The sequence below is a fragment of the Triturus cristatus genome, chromosome 10 (genome assembly GCF_964204655.1).
Source record: "Triturus cristatus chromosome 10, aTriCri1.1, whole genome shotgun sequence".
Lineage (NCBI taxonomy): Eukaryota > Metazoa > Chordata > Amphibia > Caudata > Salamandridae > Triturus > Triturus cristatus.
The window spans coordinates 105,244,556-105,271,286 of NC_140593.1; positions in this window are offsets into that span (position 1 = coordinate 105,244,556).

Consider the following 26,731-nt stretch of genomic DNA (forward strand, 5'->3'; position numbering starts at 1 on the left):
AATAATAGTGGCAGCCATTTTCTTTTATGACATTATATGGGCAAAGTAGTCATACATGTTGGTATCATATTTTGCATGGTTCTAATGCTAAGCTACCTCGCTATTCTTTCTTGTTTGAGTGTTTGTGCTGACAAAACTGACCGCCATTCCTCATACAATGCTATTATCTTATATTTTCCCTTAAATCACTCCATGGCTCCACCAGGTTTGGGAAAAGTCTCTTTAACTTCCTTTCACATTTTGCAGCTCTTTAAAACATGCTTCTGATAGTAATTTTTCAAATTTGGCATAAACTCAATGAGTGACCTGAGCCTTACTAGACTTTCTGTTTTTAAGCCACATGAAACATTGCCATACAGGTCAAGCATATTGTGCAGACCATGATTCCACCTAAATATTGACTCAGAAATTTTCAGAAATTTCATCCGACAATAATTTTGCCAAAATATTGAAGGTAAGTGTATTGTTTTTTAACTGTTTCACTATAATATAAAAAATGTAAAGTATTGTTCCTATAACTATCATTTTTATTATGACATCTTATTGCATTGTGCTATGTTTTCATATTATTCTCTATGTGATTGTGAAATGATATATTTTAAATAAAATATTAATGTAATGCATATTTTTTCACATAGTTTTCAATAGTAATATGTGAGGTCATAAGCAGCACTTAGCGAGGGCACAAGTTTTAATTAGCTTTGCTAACTGTAACTGATAAACTTCTGTGGATCTTTTAGTTCAAAATGTTAATGTTATCACTGAAATATTCCCATAACTATAATGTTACTTTAACCTTTGGTTTTCTCAGTGAATTTCTAAGGTTTTTTTTAAAAACTAAAGACGGATCTATTTATTAGACCGATCTGTAATGTTACTTTAACCTTTGGCTTTTTCTGTGAATTTCTAGGGATTTTTTAACATAAAGTAATATCTTATTACATCATGTAAAGCCAACTCCCCAGCCACAGGCCATGCACGGCGGGGGCTGGCCACAGGGCGTGCATCAACCCCCGATAGGCAGCCGACCACGAGTTGAGCATGGCCTTTTATCGTGTGCAGCGTGGGGTTGACTGCAGGGCCAGGCTTGAAGCCAACAAGAGACAACCACCCCCATGCAAGCGCATGGCCTTTGGTCGTGCATGATGTGGGATTACCCACACGGCCTGTCTTGCAGCCAGGCCCTCTATCCAACTCCCTGCTGGCAACCGACCCCACTCCAAACCTAGTCTTTGGCCATGTGCAGCGGCGTGTTGTCTACAAGGCTTGGCCTGCCACCAGGCCCTGTAGCCAAATCCCCAGCAGCCTACAAACCCCACACCATGTGCAGCCTTTGGCATGCACCACGTAGGATTAGCCTTTTGGCCCCAGGGACCCCATCCCTTGGAGAAAAACATATGTATTAAGCAGAGGGGCCATGCAACCCCATCCCTGGCCTTATATAGGCCCCAGGGACCCATCCCAGGGGCCAGCTCCAATAAAAGGTGGAGGGGGGCCAAACAGACTCCCTCCCCAAGTCTTATAAGGCTCGGGCATCCCATCCCCGGGGCCATACCAATAAAAAAGGGCAGGGGGTCATTGTGGCCCCATCCTTGAGCCTCATTATTCCCTGAGGAGCCCACCCCCCAGGCACCATATCCCCTGGAACCTATCTTTATTATGGGTGGGTGGCCTGGTGCCCACCCATGACACCCACCAAACACACATTGATGGCCATGGGAGGCGCCGTACGGCTGCCACAGCCCCACCCAGCTCCCTGCATGCTGCTGGAGCGGACATTGCTCCCGCCCACAGGGAGCACCTATTTTTGCTGCTCCAACCGAGCAGGAGCAATCTCTTGATCTGTTTCCCTTCCCACATCAGTGCAGACAGAAAAACAGATCAATAGTCTGCTCCCTGCTGGCTGGAGCATTTTCAAAGCTTCCGCCGGCTGGGAGCAGTCTTTGTCTTTGCTCCCGTTTATGGCAGGAGTTTTTAAAATGCTTCCCCCAGGTGGGAGCAGACACACATTTTCCAGCCCGCACCGATGTGGGCAGGGAAACTGATGTGTCCCGATGATGACCTCGTGGCCCCCTCTCTTTTTACAGGATGGAGGATGAGTTTCCAAGGGCCTTTTCAAGGCTAGGGGAGGGGGGCTGCACAGCCCTCCTCCTGTTTTTTGGAATATTTATATAGTTTGGGGAAGGGGGGCCACGTGCCCCCTCCCCTTAAATAAGCAATGCGGCCCCAGTAGTGGGCTCTGCGGGGCCAATAATTGATGAATGCCGCCCGGTTGGCATTTTGCTTTTCTTTATTCCGCTCTCATGGGAGTCCTGCAGGAGTGCAGCAAAAAGTGCTGATTCTTGTTGTATTTTGGCCCTGAGTTGGATGGTCCATCTGGGTCCCCCCCTATTTGGGCTAGGGAGGCTGGGTATCCCTATCATGCCTCCTTCTATTACTTCTATTTTTTACCCTTCAGGACAGTGGACTAAGTCCCCGAGTCCTGTAATGGCTGCCAGCAAAATATTTCTGATGTTGCTGGCAGCCAATCTGAGCGCTTGCTCCCACAGGAGTATGATTCCCACAGGAGCAAATTAGCCCAACGGAAAAAAGCTCCCTGGGCCAATCAGAACGCTCTGTTTTTAAAATGATGCTCTCATAAGAATCTCTCTACTCACTCGCTGGCCCAACCCTCCAGATATACAAATATTTATGACCCTTAATTTCTAAAAAGACTACTGTACGGATTTACACCAAATCACAAAAAGCACAATCTGCGGACCAAGATCTAACTTCCTACCAAATTTGGTGTAATTCTGTTCAGCGGTTTTTGCTGTAGTCCTTTAGAAAATGCATGTGGATTTTGCGTTTTGGGACCCCCTTTTTCTGGACCTGTGCATGGTGGATCACCCCTAAACTTTACATGCACAAACTAGTGAAAAAGTACCACCTTAATGGAAAGTGGAGATCTGTCAAACAGTGCCAAAGTTATTAGCAACACAAAAAGCACTTTTCCTATGGAACAGCTGACCTAACTGTAACTACCCAGTAGTTACCGGTAAAAAATATATATATTACCTACTGGCGGTCGCCAGTAGGTAGTTATAGTTAGGACCTAGTTTCCATAGGAAAAGCGTTTTTTGTTTTCTCAATATCTTTGGCGCCGGTTGACGAATCTTCGCAAAATTTTCAAAAATAGTGGCCTTCTCCAGTCAGCTTCTGTATTAAAAGATTCAGCTTGATTTGACAAGCGGGGGTTGAGAAAAAAGGGGGGTCCCAAAACGTGTTTTCCCCATATATTTTTCCATAGTAAACTTTAGACACAGCTACAGCCCGAACTGCTGAACGGAATTACACCAAATTTGGCAAAAAGCCCATGGTTCAGAAAGAGCCCTTTTTGTTAAATGGTGTAAATCCGTTCAGTAGTCCTGAGAAATTTGTATAAGAAGAGGTTTTGATATATAGGAAGCGGTGGAATCGCAACCTTTCCCGAGCACGAGCTTCACTGTGATTGGCTGCCAACACTCCAAACCATGAAGTGTTGGCAGCCATCTTGTGACTCTGTAGAACCGAGTCACAAGAAAACAGTAAAACAAAGTTGGAAAACAAGAACAGGGGGCAGGGTAGAAACACCCTGAACCCCTAAGCCTGCCACAAGGACCCCAGGGCCAAAAAAAGCTTTTTTTTAAAACATTTCGATGGAATTCGTGCTGGGGTCGCGAATCCTGCCGAAATAATAAAAAAAATGAAGTGCGGGCTCCCGCGCTTCATTTTAATGAGGCCCCCGGGTGGGTCAGGTCCCGGGGGCACTGCCCAAAAATAGGGCCCCCGCAGCCCCGGGGACTCTTTTTAAAAATAAATATTAAACCTGTGTGGGGGGGCTCAAGCCCTCCCACACACCTGGGGACTGCCACCTCCTCGGGCACTAATCATGTAAATTCGGGGATCCGTTACGGACCCCTGAGCCCCGGGGACCACAACCTTCCTGGGGCTTCAATCACATTGGGAGGGGGGCCGCGTGGAGCCCTCGATGGCCCTGGGGACCGCCACCGCCCAGGGCCGGCTCCTGCAGTGTCCCAGGGTGCCCACCCCTGGGACACTGCTGTTTCCTATGGCAGGGTGGGAGTCATGCGGCTCCTCCCTGTCATAGCAAACTTGCTTTGGATTTTGGAAGCGAGAGCAGGGAAACCTGCTCTCTCTTCCAAAATCCAAAGCAGATTGCTTTTCCACACGGGGAGTTGCATGTCAACAGCTTCCCGTGTGGATAAGCAATGCCGGCTCCCGCAGGAGGCGGGGAGCCGGTGGAACTGTGGGGGCATTGGGGCTCCCCCCATGGTCCCGAACCATGAGGCCAGGTCCCCGGGGGATGGGGTCCCCGGGGCGAATGTAAATTAATGAAAGTGGACTTTTAAAAAAAAAACAATTTGGTGTTGCGACCCTAGCGCGGCGCTCAGTGCGGCCCCCTGGTGTGAACGCAGGGGTGCATGACTCCCAGCGCGGCCCCCAGGTGTGAACGTGAGAGGTGCGTGGCCTCTGGTGTGAATGAGAGGGGTGTGCAGTGCTCAGCGTGGCCCCCTAGTGTGAACGCGATGGGTGCGCGGCCTCTGGTGTGAACTCGAGGGGTGCCCGGTGCTCAGCGTGGCCCCCTAATATGAACGCGATGGGTGCGCTGCTCCAATATTTTTGGGAGAAAAAAATATACATATATTTTAAAAGAAATAGGACATTAAATAATTAAATAAAAAAATAAAAGAAAATAATTATAGAATATTAGAGTTACAAAATATCTTTTTTTTTAAACTTGTAATTTTCAGAAAAACATAAAAGGTTGTATAAATATTAAATTGACAAATTAGCATTTAAAAAACCCTACAAATTCACGGAAAAAAAACATAGGTTTCATGCCCGTTATAGTTTGAAATTAGCATTTAAAAAACCTTAGAAATTCACTGAAAAAACCATAGGTTTCAGGGATGTTATAGTTAGAAATTAGCATTTAAAAAACCTTAGAAATTCACTGAAAAAAACCATAGGTTTCAGGGACGTTATAGTTAGTTGGACATTTCACCCCTGCAAAACCAAAGAAATGTCACCGTATAGTTAGTTCAGCTAACTATAACTCGCGCCCCCGGAATGCACTTCTGAAGACGTCACATATTACATCACTCATGACATGGTCAGTGACATCACTGATGACATCTCAAATGATATCACTGATGACATCATCCATGTGATAATCTGATTCACCTCCTCACACCCTAATATAACCTTTGATACACCCACTCTAAAATACAGAATACCATTTTCGAAACCATCGACACACCAATACCAGATACTACAGACACACTCACTGATTCCTAGGTCTATACACACATCCACTCATTCACCCATACAATCACTCATACATGCAGTCACTCATCAATACAACACTATCATATGCACTCATATACCTATACAGACACTCACACATCACCACTCATCCACAGTTATTCACACACCTAGTCAGTCATGCAAAGAATGAATCACACTCCCATTTACTCACCTATTCAGTTATACACACACCACATAACTTATTCAAACAGCAACATACACATACTTACTCTCTTATAGAATCACTGATACAAGTGCACACTCATCCATACAGCCACTCTCACAATAACTGACTCTCATGTACAGTAATTTATATACTCCAAGTCTCACATACACTGCCTTTTACATATGTAGGTATTTGGACATGTACCACTGAGACATCCATTCACTCACTAACACACCCATATACACCCACCCATACAGCTCTTTTCACATGCACTCTTGAACCCATACACCCAGTGAATCAAGCTCTTAAACATCTATGCACAGTCACACACCTCCCACCCACCCCCACACACACTCAGGCACCCATGCAAATACTCAGGCAACCGATCGATAACCCATATAGACATTCATGTAGCTACTGGCCAACCCATGCGGCAGCTTATACAACAGCAGACAGACTGTTACAGACATTCACACAGTTTAGTCACTAACCCATGCATTCAATAAGGCACATGTAATAACTCACTTAAACAGCCAGTCACGCACCTACTAAATCCTTCATCCAGACACTTATACACCCACTCATTCTTCAATACACCTCGGCATATATATAATACATACACATTCACTGGATGATGTCATCAGTGATGTGATTTGAGATGTCAGTGATGTCACTGACCATGTCATGAATGATATAATATGTGACGTCATCAGCAGTGCATTGCGGGGGCGCGAGTTATAGTTAGCTGAACTAACTAAAACGGCAACATTTCTATGGTTTTGTAGGAGTGAACTGTCCAAGTAACTGTAACGTCCCTGAAACCTATGTTTGTTTTCAGTGAATTTCTAAGGTTTTTTAAATGCTAATTTCTAACTATAAAGTCCCAGAAACCTATGTTTTTTTCAGTGAATATATATATATATATATATATACATATATATATATGTTATCGCAGGAACATCGCGTTATGCCTAAATTTGTCACGCAACGCGAAAGAAATCTCTGGACAGCATGAATAAATTAAAACCCACTATATTGATGCAGGTACGAAAAAAGAACTTTTATTTAAAAAGCATATGGATTGGACGAGTTTCCATGCAGCACATAGTTAGTAACAATGCATCATGGGGACTACAGTATTGAAAGACTGTCACGTGATTTTCACATTAAAAGGCGCGCATGATTGCACTGTGCATTTACAAAACTCCACCTGTGAACAAGGCAAAGGTTGCTGAAACGCGTAAGAAGGAGTACTTACTGCGCTGCTGTACCTGCTAATAAATGCTTTTCTCCGGTAATGGGCCTCATTTGTGTTTCTGACGGAAGTCAATTGATGGGTCTCTCCGGGACCATTGTTTGGAGGCCGCCCTGTAGAGTCTGGGGCTCCTGTGCCTGGAGGCAGTGTTTTTGGACATTAAATCTGGAGCTCGACTCACTCACCGTCAAAAGCACACTGAAGGTGATGCTAAATGACAAATTTGCGATGGTGCAGGAAGGGATTCAGGGAGGGGTGATTCCTCACTCTGATTGTGCCGGAGGACAGGCATTATCGCAGGAACATCGCGTTATGCCTAAATTTGTCACGCAACACGAAAGAAATCTCTGGACAGCATGAATAAATTAAAACCCACTATATTGATGCAGGTACGAAAAAAGAACTTTTATTTAAAAAGCATATGGATTGGACGAGTTTCCATGCAGCACATAGTTAGTAACAATGCATCATGGGGACTGCAGTATTGAAAGACTGTCACGTGATTTTCACATTAAAAGGCGCGCATGATTGCACTGTGCATTTACAAAACTCCACCTGTGAACAAGGCAAAGGTTGCTGAAACGAGTAAGAAGGAGTCCTTACTGCGCTGCTGTACCTGCTAATAAATCTTTTCTCCGGTAATGGGCCTCATTTGTGTTTCTGACGGAAGTCAATTGATGGGTCTCTCCGGGACCATTGTTTGGAGGCCGCCCTGTAGAGTCTGGGGCTCCTGTGCCTGGAGGTAGTGTTATTGGATATATATATATATATATATATATATATATATATATATATATATATATATATATATATATATATATATATATTCACTGAAAAAACCACAGGTTTCAGGGACATTATAGTTAGTTTGACATTTCACTCGTTCAAAACCAGATAAATTCGGCCGTTATAGTTAGTTCAGCTAACTATTAACTTACGCCCCCTCAATGCACTGCTGATGACGTCACATTTTACATCATTCATGATATGGTCAGTGACATTACTGATGACATCTCAAATGACATCACTGATGACATCACTGATGACATCATCCATGTGATAATCTGATGCACCTCCTCACACCCTAATATAACCTTTGATACACCCACTCCAAAATACAGAATATCATTTTTGAAACCATCAACAAACCAATACCAGTTACTACATACGCACTCACTTATTCCTAGGTCTATACACACATCCACTCATTCACCCATACAATCACTCATACATGCAGTCACTCATCAATACAACACTATCATATGCACTCATACACCTTTACAGACACTCACACATCACCACTCATCCACAGTTACTCACACACCTAGTCAGTCATGCAAAGAATCAATCACACTCCCATTTACTCACCTATATAGCTATACACACACAACATAACTTATTCAAACAGCAACAAATGCATACTAACTCTCTTATAGAATCACTGATAAAAGTACACACTCATCCATACTGCCACTCTCACAATAACTGACTCTCATGTACAGTCATTTATAGACTCCAAGTCTCACATACACTGCCTTTTATGTATGTAGTTACTTGGACAAGTACCACTGAGACATCCATTCACTCACTAACACACCCATACACACACTCACCCACCCATACAGCTGTTTTCACATGCACTCTTGAACCTATACACCCAGTGATTCAACCTCTTAAACATCTATGCACAGAGTTACACACCTCCCGCCCACCCACACACACACTCAGGCACCCATGCATTTTGTGTTTTGAGACTCTCCCTTCTTCTCTGCCACCTCTTGATGGATCGCCCTGAATCTTTTCATGCACAATCTAGGCATCAAAGAACACTTTTTTGGGTAGATTTTGTGAAGATTTGTCCAACGACACCAAAGTTATTTGCAAAACAACAAAAAAAAGGCATTTTCAATGGAAACCCTGACTAAACTATAAGTACCAGATCGCGACTGGGCAATATATTATTATGTATATATGTGTGTGTGTGTGTGTGTGTATAAATAGAGAGAGAGGAAGACATATATGTGTATATATAATATACACATATATATATATATGTAAATATATATATGTGCACTGAAAAAACTAAAGATTAAAGTGACGTTATAGTTAGGTGAAAATACCTGAGCTAACATCATCATGCCCAGTATTGTCATCAATGATGCCATTTGAGATGTTATCAGTGATGTCATCAATGATGTCATTGAACATGTCATGAGTGATACAATATGTGTGGTCATAAGCATGTTGGCGGCACAAGTTCTAGTTAGCTCACTAAATTATACCAGGTGGATTTCAGTTTTTCTAGGTTAAAGTGTTACGTTTTAACTGACATTTTCACCGAACTATGACGTCATTTTGACCTTTGATTTTTAAGTGAATTTGAGGTTTTTCATGCAAAAACAATATTACCATACAGAACTATAATTCAATTTCACCTTTATTTTTCTAGTGAATTTCTAGGGTTTCTTTAACGTAAAGTAAAATCTATTTACCATATCCAACCCCAGGCGGGCATTTACTGTGTCCTTCCAATGCTCTCCGTCTTTGGTGCTACAGTTTTCTTTTTGTTTAGGCAGTCTACGAGAGTGCATGTGTTCTTCTTGCCCCTCCTTTATCCTTCCCAGTACCATTGCCCGCACACCCTTCCTCTGTTGTCTGTGTGCTTACCCCAGCCCCTCCTGCTCACCCTCCATTGTCCATGTGCTTGTTCGTGTACTTGCCCCTTGTTCCTCTCGTCCACCCACCATTGTCCATCTGCTTGTCCCCAAGCCCTCCTGCCTATCCTCTTTTGTCCATGTGGTTGCCCCGATCTCCTTTGGATGATCCTCTGTTGGGTGTGTGCTTGCCCCCAGCTCTTTATGCCTACCCTCCGTTGCTGTCTGATTGACTGAGCCTTTCCATTGTCCTTTGTGGTCTCCCATCCCCTCTTTCCTGTCCTTTCCCCTCACCCACATCTTTCTCTCCTTTCCTCCCTCCCTTAGAGTTGCATCAGGAACAGATGGTTAAAAATGTAAACAAACCCTATGGCACGGTCATCGCTAATGCGCTTTAAAAGAAAACAATTAGTGCTTTTTATGTTGTAGCTCTTTCTTTTTAAAATTCCTTGTAGCCGTGCTGCACAGCAGTACGGCAGATATACAGCATGGCTACAAAACATTGCCAAAGCCAATGGATCTCATAGGGGAAACCTCTTGTCCCTGCCACAATGGCCACCTTCAGAAAACAGCCGCATTCCACTCACATTCCAAACTTTGCTGGGCTAGCAGAAAAGTCAAACTCCCAACTAGTTTCTTTGAACGACAACAAGAAGGAGCTAAATATTCACGGTCTAGCAGATTAATGGGAACAACTTCACAACTTCTCACTTCGCCAGGCTGAAACTTTAATTAAAGAGAAGCGTTGTTAAAAAACAAGGGGATGTTTCTAGAACTCCAAAGCAGCTTCCCTGCACGGTCCTTCCCGAACTCTCCTCTACTCCCACGTATCAATGTCAGGATTGTTGCACACTGCACAAGATCAGATGCTTTGCTTAGATTTGGGGCCAGTTATGTAACACTGTGCAGATGCAATGTCATTTTGTGGCAATATTTTCATGCCAATATTTTCATTGCAAAAATACAACTACTAAAATTCAATATTTGCACCTTTCTTTTGGTGCAAATATTCTTGCAATGGTTTGTGGGTGCAAATATTAGCGCAAAACTGGACTTCATTTAGGCAAAGTTTATGCAATCTGGCCCCTGATTCAGGTAGTCTCAGTGGAGGGCTTCTAGAGCAGCCTGAATCAAATTGGATGCTTGTATTGTTCTAGGTGTGCACCATGGTTGCCACTTAGTCATTTTTTCACCAGCCTGGCCTGGTTTTAAGTCCAGGCCGGTACAAATATTGGGAAAATAAGTGACATCCAGTATTTCTTCCCTCCTGAAACATAAACCTAAAGCAGCAAACACATAAAGAAACCAGTCAAAAAATATTTGAGAACTGTCTAAAACGTTTTAGAATTATTAAAAGAGGAAATAAAAGGATAATTGCTGTGTTACAAAAGAATCCCGGCACTTTTACAGGAATTTTTCACCTGACAGCATTTGGATTTTCCAGAACAGCAAAACGTAAGCACATTGTGGTTATTTTATAGGAGGCAATGCTTCCCGCAATCACAGGTCCCACCCACCCACCCTGGACTCAAGGTTCCAGGCACACCCTGCTTTCCCAAGGTCCAAACACACGCCCTGTGCTCATACGGCCCAGGCTAGCGACCTGCACTCCCAGGGCTCAGTTAAACACCATACACATGTAGAACCCTTGAACGCTCTTTGGATATGTACATTGCTGGACTTGGCTCTCTCTGCAGGGTCAACCCCAATCTTTTACATTCACCCCTCCTGTTTTCTGAACCCATTTTTGTTGTCCCAGGACTCTGTGCACTTTACCACTGTTAACCAATGCTAAATTGCTTGGACTGTCTCCTTTAAATATAGTCAAATTGCACTCAATTAGCACATTTAATTTAATATAATTCCTAAGTAATGTGTACTATATGTACCCAGGGCATGTAAATTAAATGCTACTGCTGGGCTTTTAGCACTTATTGTGCCACCCGCTTAAGTAGACTTTTTAAACATGTCCCTGATCCGCCCTTGCAACATTTAAGCAGTTTTAAACTGCTTATTTGACTTGGCAAACCCCTTTACAGGCCTAAAAACTCCCTTTTTATTAAATATACGTCACCACTAAGGTAGGACTTAAATAGTCCACAGGGCATGTTGCATTGTATTTAAAAAAGTTGGGCAATTAATGCCCTAGTAGTGAAAAGCTTGCAAATTCGTTTTTACTACTGTGAGGCCTACCTTTCCTATGGAATATCATTGGGTGCCCTGATTACATTTAATAAGTGGTAACTCTTGTTTGGGAGCAGGTAAAAACCCCATGTTTGGTGTCTAAGAAATTGTAATTTAAAATCCTCTTTAATAGTAAACTTGGTGTTTAAGTCGTAATTCTGAAAATGCCACTTTTGGAAAGTTGGCATTTCCTCGGCTCCTGATTACAGCCGGACAGAAAAGACTCCAAACATCTTGAAACTGCACGAGTACACAACCTGAGTGAGTCCTGACCATCTAAGGGGTGCACATCCAGTCCTGAACCCTCAGAAGTGGTGCTAAAGTTGCCCAGAAAGCCAAAATCCAAAACTTGGGATAAGGAGTCTATTTCACTTTGCTAAATAACCTCTAGTCAGGATGAGCCTGAGCCTAAATTTTACAGATAAGGTGCATCTTGCCTCTGGGTGTAACTGATCGAGATAGGGTTCACACCCAATAGTACCTCTGATAGCCAGGTAGTTAAAAGTAAAAGAAAAGCCTTGGTAGGATTAACTATACTAGCGAGGATATGTGACCAATGTGCCTCCTTAACTGTTTTAGTAGTATCAAGTCTGATGGAGACTGGATTATCCCAGGCACTATCAAGACTAAAATCCACAAGCAGTTTGTTTATATGCATTGCCCAGTGTTTACCTTTGACCCATATTAGAGAGATTACTCCTAGTAGCAGTCTTAGATATGAGCTAGCACAGTGGTTCCTGGTCACTCATATCCAGTGAAATACAGGATATAAAGCATTGGGGCGTTACCTTCTCCGGCTCCACGACTAACGTCTGGACAGTCACTCCAAATCAGACTCCAATTGAACCGGGTTCACTTCTTTGTTCACATCAAGTGATGACGACCCACCTTACTGATTAATCTCATTGATGACGATCCACTGTACCGAATAATCTCTCTTCGCCGCACTTCACCCCTGCACCTTCATTCAGTAACCTGGTCCTGATTATGATCCTCAATCACTAGGATCAAAACGCTGTCGACATACCAGCGCATCCTCCGGCGCCTCTTCTCTGTGCTTTACTAAAAATGCTGTAAATCTGTCAAATTGATGTAAATAGTTCCTTTGTATATATTTTTGTGACTTATTCACTCTGCTCCACCGCTGTTTTTTCACTTGTCACCTGCGCCGTCCACCTTTGAGTGTCACGAGCACTTGCGTGCACAAAGTTTTTGGGTTACTTACGCAACAATTGCTTATAGTGCTCATACAACTGTTTCCAATTTCCACAACCCCTGTCTCAATTGTTTTTCTAATGCCCTGTACTCTCTTAAATATATGGTGCCTTTGGCACATTTAAAATCTCCTCTGAGTCTCCTTTCTTGCAATGTTTTGTGCATGCTTGATAACTAGTCTTCTCAATAATACTGGTTGAGATATTGTTGCTTGTTTGTAATAGCTTTGCAAAAGGTGTAGGAAGTTATTTTTGTGTCCCTTTGACTTTGCTATAGCCCCTGATTTCAGCACCATATAGTTCTGCCGCAAACACTTTCTACCTATATACTTGAAGAATGACACTTAGCTGTTGGCTATCACCTTTGCATTTAAAACACAGAACAATGTAAGAGGATTTCTTGTGTATAACTGCAACTTATTCTACATGCTGGCAAGGGTGGTGAAATCGTTTGGGCTGGAGGTGTTGTCCTATGCGGACGACACTCAAATTATGGTGTCCATCACTCACAATGTCAGTGACTCTGTTCGAAAATTTAAAAACTGCATGCAAGCAGTCTCGTCATGGATGGTACAAAACTAAAATTGAACGGCGAGAAGACATTGGTTCTGATCTTTGGTGATAAGACTGACACCTGGTCAGGGGTGTGGTGGCCCAACTCCCTGTGTACTTGTCCTACTCCCGTCTCTCATGGCAAAAACTTGGGAGTGGTGGTCGATAACTCTCTTTCCTTGAACCTGCAGGTGTCCAGGACAGTGGCTACCTGTTTTGGGCTAATCAGGATTATTAGGAAAATCTCACAATTCCTCTCTGTTGCAGCTCGTAAACATGTTGTAGTTGCATTAATCCTGTCCAGATTGGATTATTGCAACACCCTGTATCTGGGCATTAACAAAGGACAGCTGCAGCGCCTACAGATGGTGCAAAATGCCGCTGCAAGGCTGGTAATTGACCTGCCTAAACACCACACTGTCTCAGCTTCCCTTCTTTCGCTACATTGGCTCGCTATGGAGCGCAGAATCATGTTTAAAGCTCTCTGCCTCACTCATAATGCCTATTATGGCATTGGCTCAATGGGTATTAAGACCTTATTCCAGCATTTTGTCCCCTTGAGGAATCTCAGGTCTGCAAGTAAGAATCTCCTCATTGTCCCGAGGTTTAAAAGGTTGAGATGGGGTGGGAGAGCTTTTTCAACTGCCGCAGCCAGCTTATGGAACTCTCTTCCTGATGAACTCTCGGACTAAAGATCACATACTTTTTTCCGAAAGTCTTTAAAGACCTGGTTGTTCCCTGTGGGGCTGGTTTGAACATTTCCTCGTCTATCTGCATATTGTTTCTGTATCCAGCGCCTTGATGCCCTTGGGCTTAGTTAGCGCTCTATAAGTTGTATTTCATTAATTCATTCATTCATTTATGTGAGCATCAGTCAAGTTTCTTATGGAAGCGAATGCCTAACTAGTCAAATGTACTCAATCAATCAATCAATCAGACATTTGTAAAGCGCGCTACTCACCCGTGAGGGTCTCAAGGCGCTCGGGGAGCGAGGGCGAGGGTGGGGAGCAGCTACTGATCAAACAGCCAGGTCTTGAGGAGTCTTGACGGTCAGCAGGTCCTGGGTCTGTCGAAGGTGGATGGGGAGGGTGCTCCATGTCTTGGCGGCGAGGTGGGAGAAGGATCTGCCACCAGTGGTTGTTCGGTGGATGCGTGGGACCGTGGCGAGGTCGGCAGAGAGGAGCTGGCAGTTGGGGGAGTAGAAGGTGAGTCGCTTGTTGAGGTATGCTGGTTTGGTGTCATGGAGTGCTTTGTGAGCATGGGTGAGGAGCTTGAAGGTGATCCTCTTGTTGATGGGAAGCCAGTGCAGGTCCTTCAGGTGGGTGGTGATGTGGCTGTGGCGGGGGATGTCGAGGATGAGGCTTGCGGAGGCTTTTTGTATGCGTTGGAGTTTTTTCTGGAGTTTGGCCGTGGTTCCCGCATAGAGGTCGTTGCTGTAGTCCATCCCGCTGGTGACGAGGGCCTGGGTGACCGTCCTTCTGGTTTCGGAGGGGATCCATCTGCAGATCTTGCAAAGCATACGGAGGGTGTTGAAGCAGGAGGAGGAGACAGCGTTGACTTTTTAGGTCATTGACAGAGAAGAGTCCAAGATGAACCCCAGGTTGCGAGCGTGGTCGGTGGGTGTCGGTGCAGTTCTCAGCGAGACTGGCCACCAGGAGTCGTCCCAGGCGGAAGGGGTGGAGACAAGGATGAGGACCTCCATCTTGTCTGAGTTCAGTTTCAAGTGAACTGCTCTTCATCCATTTGGCGACTGCCTTCATCCCTGCGTGGAAGTTGGTTTTGGCGGGGTCTTTGGTGAGGGGGAGGATCAGCTGGGTGTCATCAGCGTATGAGACTATGTTGCGGTCGTGTGATCGGACGATGTTGGCGAGCGGTGTCATGTAGACATTGAAGAGGGTTGGACTGAGGGATGATCCTTGGGGTACGCCGCAGGTGATCTTGGTGGCTTCGGATCGGAATGGAGGGAGGCGGACTCTCTGGGTTCTGTCGGGGAGGAAGGAGGCGATCCAGTTCAGGGCTTTGTCGCGGATCCCTGCATTGTAGAGGCATGTGCACAGGGTGTGGTGGCAGACTGTGTCGAAGGCGGCCGAGAGGCCCAGGAGGATGAGGGCCGCATTTTGCCGTTGTCCAGCAGGGCCATGATGTCATTGGTGGCGGGGATGAGGGCAGTTTCTGTGCTGTTGTTGCTGTGGAATCCGGATTGGGATGAGTCCAGGGTGTGATTCTCTTCGAGGAATTGGGTCAGTTGTCGATCTTCTCGATGACTTTCACCGGGAACGGGAGCAGGGAGATGGGCCGAAAGTTCTTGAGGTCCTTTGGGTCTGCCTTGGGTTTCTTGAGTAGGGCGTTGATCTCTGTGTGTTTCCAGCAGGTGGCGGTCTCGAATGAGCTGTTGAACATCTTACGGAGTTGGGATGCGATGACGGAGCTCGCTTTGTTGAAGATGTGGTGGGGGCAGGGGTCTGATGGTGAGCTGGAGTGGATGGTGTTCATGGTCTTGATGGTGTCTTCGTCATTGACATGGTTCCAGGAGATCAGACAGCTGGTGTGACTGGGGGCGGTGAGTCTGGGGTGTCGGCGGCTGTCGGAGAGGTCTGGGTGTTAAATCTGTCGTGGATGTCTGCGATCTTGCAGTGGAAGAAGGTAGCTAGAGAGTTGCAGAGGTCTTGTGACAGTGGGATGTCGTTGGAGCTGTAGCTGGGGTTGGCGAGTTCCTTCACAATGTTGAAGAGCTCTTTGCTATTGTGTGCGCTGTTGTCGATGCGTTCCTTGAAGGAGGTCCTTTTGGCCGTTTGAATGAGTTGGTGGTGTCTGCGGCTGGCGTTCTTGAGGGCTGCATGGTTGTCCGGTGTTTGCTTGTGGCGCCATTTCTTCTCTAGTCTCCGGCAGGTCCGCTTGGATGTCTGGAGGTCGGCGGTGAACCAGATGGCTCTTCTGTTGGTGCGTCTGTTTGTGGGTTTCTTGAACGGGGCGAGAGTGTTGGCGCAGTCATCGATCCATTGTTTTAAGTTGCGGGCGGCTATGTCGGTGTCGGTGTGGTCGGTCAGTGGGTCACGGGCGAGAGTGGTGATTAGCTGGTCTTCGGTGACCTTGTTCCAGCTGCGGTGAGGATTCTTTGCTGCTGGTTGTGTACTGTGGTTTTCTTGAAGGAAAGTGGATGCAGCGGTGGTTGGTCCAGTGGAGTTCGGTGGTGTGGCTGATGGAGACGTGGCAGCTGAAGGAGAAAATGGGGTCGAGTGTGTGTCCGGCGGAGTGGGTGGGTGTTGTGACAAGCTGTTTGAGGCCGAGGTTGGCAAGGTTGTCCAGTAGTGTGGTGGAGTTGCTGTAGTTGGTGTTCTCAAGGTGGAAGTTCAGGTCTTTGAGGAGGATGTAGTCTGCGGAGGCCAGGGAATGCGCGCTGACGGTGTCTGTGATGGAGTCGATGAACTGTGGCTGGGGTCGGGGTGGTCTGTACACAAAGGTTCCTCTGAGGGTGGTGTTGGGATCGATGTGGATCTGGAAGTGCAGGTGTTCGGCGGTGCTGAGGGTGTCTTTGGTGTTGGTCGAGATTCTGAGGGTATTCCTGTGGACAATGGCAATTCCTCCTCCTGGTCTGTTGATGCGGTCCCTGCGGGTGATCTTGTAGCCATCCGGAATGGCTATGGCAACGTCGGGTGCCGATGAGGAGTTCATCCAGGTCTCCGTCAGGAATGCGACGTCTGGGGAGGATAAGTCAAGCAGATCGCAGAGTTCGACAGTGTGCCTGTGGACGGAGCGGGTGTTGAGCAGCATGCATCTGAGTTGGTTGTTGTCTGCCTTGGTGGGGGGGCAGGGCGTGCTGGTGTACGCTGGCTGGTGAAGCTGCAGTTTCGGCAGGTTAAGGGTCTGTGGGTGTGCTTTGGGTGGTCTGGAAGCAGGCAGTGGATCGGCCGGCATTGAGTGTGTGGAGGACGGTGGCATCATAGCGGCGTGGCGGGTTGTGGGGGGAAGGCAAACGCTGAGGCATCGTTGTGGGCTAAGGGGGGGAAGCAGGGGGAGAAGCCATTAAATACAAAAGTAAGCAGTAGGCAGAAGAGGCAATTCAGGAGTCCCAGATTAAATAATCCTCAGAAGAAAATAAGAGTGTGGGACCCAGCTGGTCGGGGTCTTGAACCCTGCCTATGTGTGACTGAAGCTGTGCGCAGTCAGGCGGAGCTGCGAGGGAAGAGCTGATCTCTGACGGAGGTCAGGGGTCTAGCTCGCGCTCCCCGCAGGGGTCACCATTTAAGTAGGGGAGGGGTGTGGGGCGAGCGGCAGGAAGGCGGGAGCAGGGCGGGTTGTGCCGGGAAGGCGAACGCTGAGGCAGCGTTGTGGACTGAGGGGGGAAGCGGGGGGAGAAGCCACTAAATACAAAAGTAAGCAGTAGGCCGAAGAGGCAATTCAGGAGGGCCAAATTAAATAATCCTCAGAAGAAAATAAGAAGCGCCAGACCCAGCAGGTCGGGGTCTCAAACCCTGCCTGTGTGTGACTGAAGCTGTGCGTAGTCAGGCGGAGCTGCGGGGGAAGAGCTGGTCACTTGAGGTACAGCCCATTCTTGGCTAATTGCCTTTCAAGAGGGGGAAAGTCAAGTTTCATCAACATGACTTTTGTTTCATTTGTAAAAGAAATACATGCTAGGGCCCAAATTATTTTACAGGAGGCCATTGCAGCTCACACCATACACAGCCTCAGATAGCAATGCTCCAAAAATGTGACAATTTCAAAGATTCCATCACATCTAATAAAAATGCCATATCACCCAGGATGTGCTAAATCCCTAGGCAACCTGATATTTGTTTTTATTGCATATTGAGTTGTTTCACACTATTGCTGATATGCTCTGCTAACAAAAAACATAGGCAGCGCCACCAAGCAGTGGACTGTCAAAAATAAGTATCAGTGTTAAGAAAAAAGCGCTGGTGCTGAGCATCACCAAACACCAACACTAATTGAACACTGACATCATCCATCCCCTAGACGATGTTCTGGTTGACCATGTTGCTGTAGTTTTTCAGTCACTAGCTTGAATAATTTGGGAACTGATCATTGCCTTGGGTTGCAGTAAGGATGAATTTTAGAGTTTTGAAAGAGAGTACATACCTACACCTTCTGATAATTTTCTTTCTGTCCCTGGGCGAAATCTCCAATGCCCCAAAAAAAACTTGTTTTAAGAGTTTTTTGTGATTCAACCATCCTTAATAGTCGAAGCGATATGCAATTGGTTTGCAGTCCTATATTTCAGCCACTCATTTTGGCCGAAATATTGCAACTGCAAACAGCCTACACTGCCTAGGTTGTTTTTTTGGGGGGATGCATTATGATGTTAGATTGAGACACATTACTAAGTATTTTGCAAACTTAAAAAATGTTAAAACTCTTAGTAAAATGGAAATGATGAGAAAAACTATGCAGACATCTCGGACCTCAGACCCAACTACCAAACCAAGAATCCATTTAAGAGGTGCCACACCCCTACTGAAGCTACAACCCTACTTTACCCACCTGGGTCGAGTTGTTATCCCTGGGAACTCATGACTACAGTCACGTACAGCAAAACGGCCTGGAGTCCCTACTATGGGATCACTTATTTTGAATGTATTTTCAGTACGCGCACTCTTCTTCCTCTCTGCTACAAGAAGCCTTGATGGTAGAGTTGTCAAATAGGTGTATGTGAGCAGGGCTCAATATTTCTAGTCCTTGACTTTAACAAATCATTTTATGAAGTGACTGATGGCCCCATGTACTAAGGCTAAGTTGCAAATAGGGGAGAGAATGCATGCAAACTGATGAGGTGAGCCGAACCAAAGCAGAGCCAAGGGTCTGGCTTGGCTCTCACAGCTGAGCCATGAATACATTTGGCATGAATATTGTGCAACAAAGATAATGTAAAAATATGATATCAATCAATCAATCAATTAGGAAATTTGTAGAGCACTCTACTTACCCATGAGGGTCTCAAGGTGCTGGGGGGTGCTGCTACTGCTCGAATAGCCAGGTCTTGAGTAGCCTCCTCAAGGTTAGTAGGTCTTGGGGTTGCCGTAGGAGGATGGGGTGGGTGTTCCAGGTCTTGATGGCGAGGTAGGAGAACTTTCTGCCGCCGGAGGTCACTCTTCGGATGCGGGGGACGGTAGCGAGGGCGCGGTCGGCGGAGCGGAGCTGGCGGTTTGGGTGTAGAAGGTGAGTCGTCTGTTGAGGTATGCTGGTCCGGTGTTGTGGTGTGCCTTGTGTGCGTGGGTGAGGAGTTTGAAGGTCATCCTCTTGTTGACAGGCAGCCAGTGCAGGTCTCTCAGGTGGGGTGTGATGTGGCTGTGTCGCAAAATGTCAAGGATCAGATGGGCGGAAGCATTCTGTATGCGTTGCATTCGTCTCAGCAGTTTGGCCGGGGCTCCCGTGTAGAGGGTGTTTCCGTAGTCCAGCCTGCTGCTGTCGAGGACCTGGGTGACCGTTCTTCTTGTGTCGGTGGGGATCCACCTGTAGATCTTGCGGAGCATGCGGAGGGTGTTGAAGCAGGAGGATGAGACGGCGTTGACTTGCTTGATCATGGAGAGCGTTGAGTCGAGGGTGAACCCCAGGTTGCGTGAGTCGTCGGTAGGTGTCGGTGCTGCTCCCAGGGCGGTCGGCCACCAGGAGTCGTCTCAGGCTAAGGGGGTGGTGCCGAGGATGAGGACCTCCGACTTGTCCGAGTTCAGCTTCTGACGGCTGTTCTTCATCCATTCGACGACGGCTTTCATTCCTTCGTGGAGGTTGGCTTTGGCAGTGAGGGGATCCTATCGTCAGTGTAGGGGGATGATGTTGAGGTCGTGCAGTCTGGCGACATGGGCGAGCGGGCCATGTAGATGTTGAACAATGTTGGGCTGAGGGATGATCCTTGGGGTACGCCGCAGATGATCTTGGAGGCTTCGGAACGGAAAGGGGGGAGGCGGACGCTCTGGGTTCTGCCGGAGAGGAAGGAGGTGGTCCATTCCAGAGCCTTGTCTCGGATCCCTGCGTTGTGGAGGAGTGTGCGTAGGGTGCGGTGGCAGACCGTGTCGAAGGCAGCTGATAGGTCCAGGAGGATGATGGCCGCGGTTTTGCCGTTGTCGAGCAGGGTCCTGATCTCGTCTGTTGAGGCGATGAGGGCAGTTTCGGTGCTGTGATTTCTGCGGAACCCAGACTGGGACGGGTCCAGGATGTTGTTCTCCTCGAGGTAGCGGGTCAGCTGTTTGTTGATGGTTTTCTCAATGACCTTCACCGGGAACGGGAGCAGGGAGATGGGCCGGAAGTTCTTGAGGTCCCTCGGATCTGCCCTGGGTTATGAGCAAGGTGTTGATTTCGGTGTGCTTCCAGCTCTCCGGGAAGGTCGCGGTCTCGAAGGAGATGTTGATGGCCTTGCTGAGATCGGGTGTGATGGTGGTGCTTGCTTTGTTGAAGATGTGGTGTGGGCATGGGTCTGACAGGGAGCCGGAGTGGATGGTGTTCATGATCTTGATGGTGTCGTCGTCATTGATGTTAGTCCAGGTGAGCAGGGGGTCGCTGTGGGTAGTGGCCATGGGGTCTGAGGTGTCGTTGGCTGTCTGGTTGTCGATGCTGTCGTGGATGTCTGCGATCTTGCGATGGAAGAAGATGGCGAGAGAGTTGCACAGGTCTTGCAATGGAGGGATGTCGTTGGTGTTGGAGCTGGAGTTGGAGAGTTCCTTCACGATGTTGAAGAGCTCTTTGCTGTTGTGTGCATTGTTGTCGAGGCGGTCCTTGAAGGAGGTCCTTTTAGCGGATCTGATGAGGTAATGGTGCATGGCGTTCTTGTGAGCTGCGTGGTTCTCTGGTGTCTGTTCGTGGTGCCATTTCTTCTCTAGTTTCCGGCAGGTTTGTTTGGAGGTCTGGAGGTCCGCGGAGAACCAGCTGGCATTCTTGTTGGTGCGTCCATTGGAGGGTTTCGTGATTGGGGTGAGAGTGTTGGCACAGTCGCCAATCCAATGCCTGAGGTTGCTGGCGGCGGCGGAGTCGTTGGGGAAGGCGGGTGGGCTTCGGACGAGGGCGGTGTTTAGCTGATCTTCAGTGATTTTGCTCAAGCTGCGGCGGGGGATCTGTTGGTTGCGGTGGTGCGTGGTGGGTTTCCGGAAGGTGAAGTGGATGCAGCGATGGTCGGTCCAGTGGAGTTTGTGGTGTGGCTGAAGGAGACGTGGGAGGTTGCAGAGAAGATGGGGTCAAGCGTGTGTCCAGCAGAGTGGGTGGGCGTTGTGACGAGCTGTCTGAGTCGGAGGTTGGCGAGGTTGTCGATCAGGGTGGTGGAGTTGGTGTCATTGTTGTTCTCGAGGTGGAAGTTCAGGTCTCCGAGGAGGATGTAGTCCATGGAGGCAAGGGCGTGCATGCTGACGAAGTAGGCGATGGAGTTGCTGAACTGAGGCCGGGGTCCGGGGGTCTACATATCAGAGTTCCTCTGAGGGTGGTATTGGGATCAGTGTGGATCTGGAAGTGCAGGTGTTCGGCGGTGCTGAGGGTGTCACTGGAGTTGGTCGAGACCTTGAGGGTGGACTTGTGGATGATGGCGATTCCACCTCCTACTCCGTTGGTGCGGTCTCTGCGGGTGATCTTGTAGCCGTCCGGCATGGCTATGGCGATGTTGGGTGCCGAGGAGTCGTTCATCCAAGTCTCTGTCAGGAAGGCGACGTCCAGGGAGGATGTGTCGAGCAGGTCCCAGAGTTCGACGGCGTATTTACGTGTGGACCGGGTGTTCAGTAGTATGCATCTGAGTTGGTTGCATGCTGTCCTGGTGGGCGGGTTGGTGGCTAGTAGACTGGTGAAGCTGCAGCTCCGGCAGGAGAAGGGTCCTTTGGTGAGCTTCGGGGCGGCCAGGAAGCAGGCATGCGGTCATCCAGTGTTGAGTGCGTGGAGGGTGTTGGCGTTGTAGTGGCATCGGGTGTCGTGACATTCGCGGGGGCCAGGGGGTCTGGCGCGGTCCAGGCGCGGACGGGCACAGACGGGCTTGCCTTAGGCGCACCTTCGCCGCGCCAGCGGCTGCCATATAAGGGGAGGTGGGATGGAGGAGCAGCTGGGAGGAGGGAGCCGGGCGGCGAATGGGCGAGCAGGGGGGCGGGGATGCAGGGGACGCAGCGGCTGGAAAAACGAGCAGGCAGAGCGGGTGGGGGAAAACAGAAGGCAAAGGGCACAATAGCAGAACAACAGTACAAAATGAAGGAAAAAAGGCAAAAATACAACACTAAAAAGCAAAATCAGACAGCACAAGTACGGCAGGGCTACCAGGGGAAAACAAAAGGCAAAGGGCACAATAACAGAGCAACAGTACAAAAGGAGCAGAGCGAGCGCAAGAGCAGCAGCCTTGAACCTACAACAGCGGCAGCAGCAGGTTCAGGGGCAGCGATACACAGGTGGTGCTGTGCAGCGTTGGGAGCGACCTGCCTGAGAGTAGGGTCAAGTGTCGCTCCCTTCACTGCGCAGCTGCCGCCATATAAGGGGAACTGGGAGGGAGGAGCAGCTGGGAGGCGGGAGCGGGGCGGCGAATGGGCAAGCAGGGGGGCGGTGCCGCAGGGGACGCAGCGGCGGGAAAAACGGGGGCAGAGCGGGTGGGGGAAAACAGAAGGCAAAGGGCACAATAGTAGAACAACAGTACAAAATGAAGGAAGAAAGGTGAAAATACAACACCAAAAAGCAAAATCAGACAGCACAAGTACAGCAATGCTACCAGGGGACAACAGAAGGCAAAGGGCACAATAACAGAGAAACAGTACAAAAGGGGTAGAGCGAGCGCAAGAGCAGCAGCCTTGAACCTACAACAGCGGTGGCAGCAGATTCAGGGGCAGCGACACACAGGTGGTGCTGTGCGGCATGGAGAGCAACCTGCCTGAGAGCAGGGTCAAGGGTCTCTCCCTTCACCGCTCAGCTGCTGCCATATAAGGGGAGGTGGGAGGGGGGTGCAGCTGGGAGGCGGGAGCGGGGCGGCGAATGGGCAAGAAGGGGGGCGGGGACGCAGTGGCGGGAAAGACGAGCGGGCAGGGCAGGTGGGGGAAAACAGAACGCAAAGGGCACAATAGTAGAACAACAGTACAAAATGAAGGATAAAAGGCGAAAATACGACACCAAAAAGCAAAATCAGACAGCACAAGTACGGCAGGGCTACCAGGGGAAAACAGAAGGCAAAGCTCACAATAACAGAGCAACAGTACAAAAGGGGCAGAGCGAGCACAAGCGCAGCAGCCTTGAACCTAGAACAGCTGTAGCAGCGGGTTCAGGGGCAGCGACACACAGGTGGTGCTGTGCAGCATGGGGAGTAATCTGCCTGAGAGCAGGGTCAAGGGTCGCTCCCTTCACCGCTCAGCGGCCGCCATATAAGGGGAGGTGGGAGGGAGGTGCAGCTGGGAGGCGGGAGCGGGGAGGCGAATGGACGAGCAGGGGGGCGGGGACGCAGCGGCGGGAAAAACGAGCGGGCAGAGCGGGTGGGGGAAAACAGAAGGCAAAGGGTACAATAATAGAACAACAGTACAAAATGAAGGAAAAAAGGCGAAAATACAACACCAAAAAGCAAAATCAGACAGCACAAGTACGGCAGGGCTACCAGGGGAAAACAGAAGGCAAAGGGCACAATAACAGAGCAACAGTACAAAAGGGGCAGAGCGAGCACAAGAGCAGCAGCCTTGAACCTACAACAGCAGTAGCAGCGGGTTTAGGGGCAGCGACACACAGGTGGTGCTGTGCAGCATGGGAAACAACCTCCCTGAGAGCAGGGTCAAGGGTCTCTCCCTTCACCGCTCAGCGGCCGCCATATAAGGGGAAGTGGGAGGGAGGAGCAGCTGGGAGGCGGGAGTGGGGGGCGAATGGGCGAGCGGGGGGCAGGCCCGCAGGGGACGCAGCGACGGGAAAAACGAGCGGGCAGAGCGGGTGGGGGAAAACAGAAGGCAAAGGGCACAATAGTAGAACAACAGTACAAAATGAAGGAAAAAAGGCGAAAATACAACACCAAAAAGCAAAATCAGACAGCACAAGTACGGCAGGGCTACCAGGGGAAAACAGAAGGCAAAGGGCACAATAACAGAGCAAGAGTATAAAAGGGGCAGAGCAAGCGCAAGAGCAGCAGCCTTGAACCTACAATAGCGGTAGCAGCAGGTTCAGGGGCAGCGACACACAGGTGGTGCTGTGCAGCATGGGGAGCAACCTGCCTGTGAGCAGGGTCAAGCGTCTCTCCCTTCACCGCGCAGCGGCCGCCATATAAGGGGAGGTGGGAGGGAGGAGCAGCTGGGAGGCGGAAGCGGGGCTGCGAATGGGCAAGAAGGGGGGCGGGGACGCAGCGGCAGGAGAAACGAGCGGGCAGAGCGGGTGGGGGAAAACAGAAGGCAAAGGGTACAATAATAGAACAACAGTACAAAATGAAGGAAAAAAGGCGAAAATACAACACCAAAAAGCAAAATCAGACAGCACAAGTACGGCAGGGCTACCAGGGGAAAACAGAAGGCAAAGGGCACAATAACAGAGCAACAGTACAAAAGGGGCAGAGCGAGCACAAGAGCAGCAGCCTTGAACCTACAACAGCAGTAGCAGCAGGTTTAGGGGCAGCGACACACAGGTGGTGCTGTGCGGCATGGTGAGTGACCTCCCTGAGAGCAGGGTCAAGGGTCTCTCCCTTCACCGCTCAGCGGCCGCCATATAAGGGGAGGTGGGAGGGAGGAGCAGCTGGGAGGCGGGAGTGGGGGGCGAATGGGCGAGCAGGGGGGCACGCCCGCAGGGGACGCAGCGACGGGAAAAACGAGCGGGCAGAGCGGGTGGGGGAAAACAGAGGGCAAAGGGCACAATAGTAGAACAACAGTACAAAATGAAGGAAAAAAGGCGAAAATACAACACCAAAAAGCAAAATCAGACAGCACAAGTACGGCAGGGCTACCAGGGGAAAACAGAAGGCAAAGGGCATAATAACAGAGCAAGAGTATAAAAGGGGCAGAGCAAGCGCAAGAGCAGCAGCCTTGAACCTACAATAGCGGTAGCAGCAGGTTCAGGGGCAGCGACACACAGGTGGTGCTGTGCAGCATGGGGAGCAACCTAACTGTGAGCAGGGTAAAGCGTCTCTCCCTTCACCGCGCAGCGGCCGCCATGTAAGGGGAGGTGGGAGGGAGGAGCAGCTGGGAGGCGGAAGCGGGGCTGCGAATGGGCAAGAAGGGGGGCGGGGATGCAGTGGCGGAAAAAACGAGCGGGCAGGGCGGGTGGGGGAAAACAGAACGCAAAGGGCACAATAGTAGAACAACAGTACAAAATGAAGGATAAAAGGCGAAAATACAACACCAAAAAGCTAAATCAGACAGCACAAGTACGGCAGGGCTACCAGGGGAAAACAGAAGGCAAAGGGCACAATAACAGAGCAACAGTACAAAAGGGGCAGAGCGAGCACAAGAGCAGCAGCCTTGAACCTACAACAGCAGTAGCAGCGGGTTTAGGGGCAGCGACAAACAGGTGGTGCTGTGCAGCATGGGGAACAACCTTCCTGAGAGCAGGGTCAAGGGTCTCTCCCTTCACCGCTCAGCGGCCGCCATATAAGGGGAGGTGGGAGGGAGGAGCAGCTGGGAGGCGGGAGCGGGGTGGCGAATGGGCGAGCAGGGGGGCAGGGCCGCAGGGGACGCAGCGACGGGAAAAACGAGCAGGCAGAGCGGGTGGGGGAAAACAGAAGGCAAAGGGCACAATAGTAAAACAACAGTACAAAATGAAGGAAAAAAGGCGAAAATACAACACCAAAAAGCTAAATCAGACAGCACAAGTACGGCAGGGCTACCAGGGGAAAACAGAAGGCAAAAGGCACAATAACAGAGCAAGAGTATAAAAGGGGCAGAGCAAGCGCAGCAGCCTTGAACTTACAATAGCGCGAGCAGCAGGGTCAGAGGCAGCGACACACAGGTGGTGCTGTGCAGCATGGGGAGCGACCTGCCTAAGAGCAGGGTCAAGGGTCATTCAGAAAAGTTTATTTTTTTAGTATGCAAAAGCATTTCACCCTAGTACATCAGATTAAGTCACTACATATAACAGACATTTATTAACCCCTTCGCTGCTGCGGACATTCCGCTGCAGCGCTGGGGGGGGGCAGGGGGGCAGCGCGGTGGGCCTGTGCTCATGACGGAGCCGCTCCGTCATGAGCCACAGTTGAGCTGTGCTCATGACGGAACGGTTCCGTCATGACTCCGGCCCATTTGCGTTGTCCCCTCGCACAGGCGGGGAAACAGCGCCGCGCAGGCGGAGCGGCCGCCAACAGGATTGTCATGACGGAACTGTTCCGTCATGAGCACACGCCAACCGTGGCTCATGACGGAACGGTTCCGTCATGAGCAGGGAAGGGGTTAAAAGGAATAGGTTTTAGAAACAATCATTGCTTGACCCCCAACAGCAATGC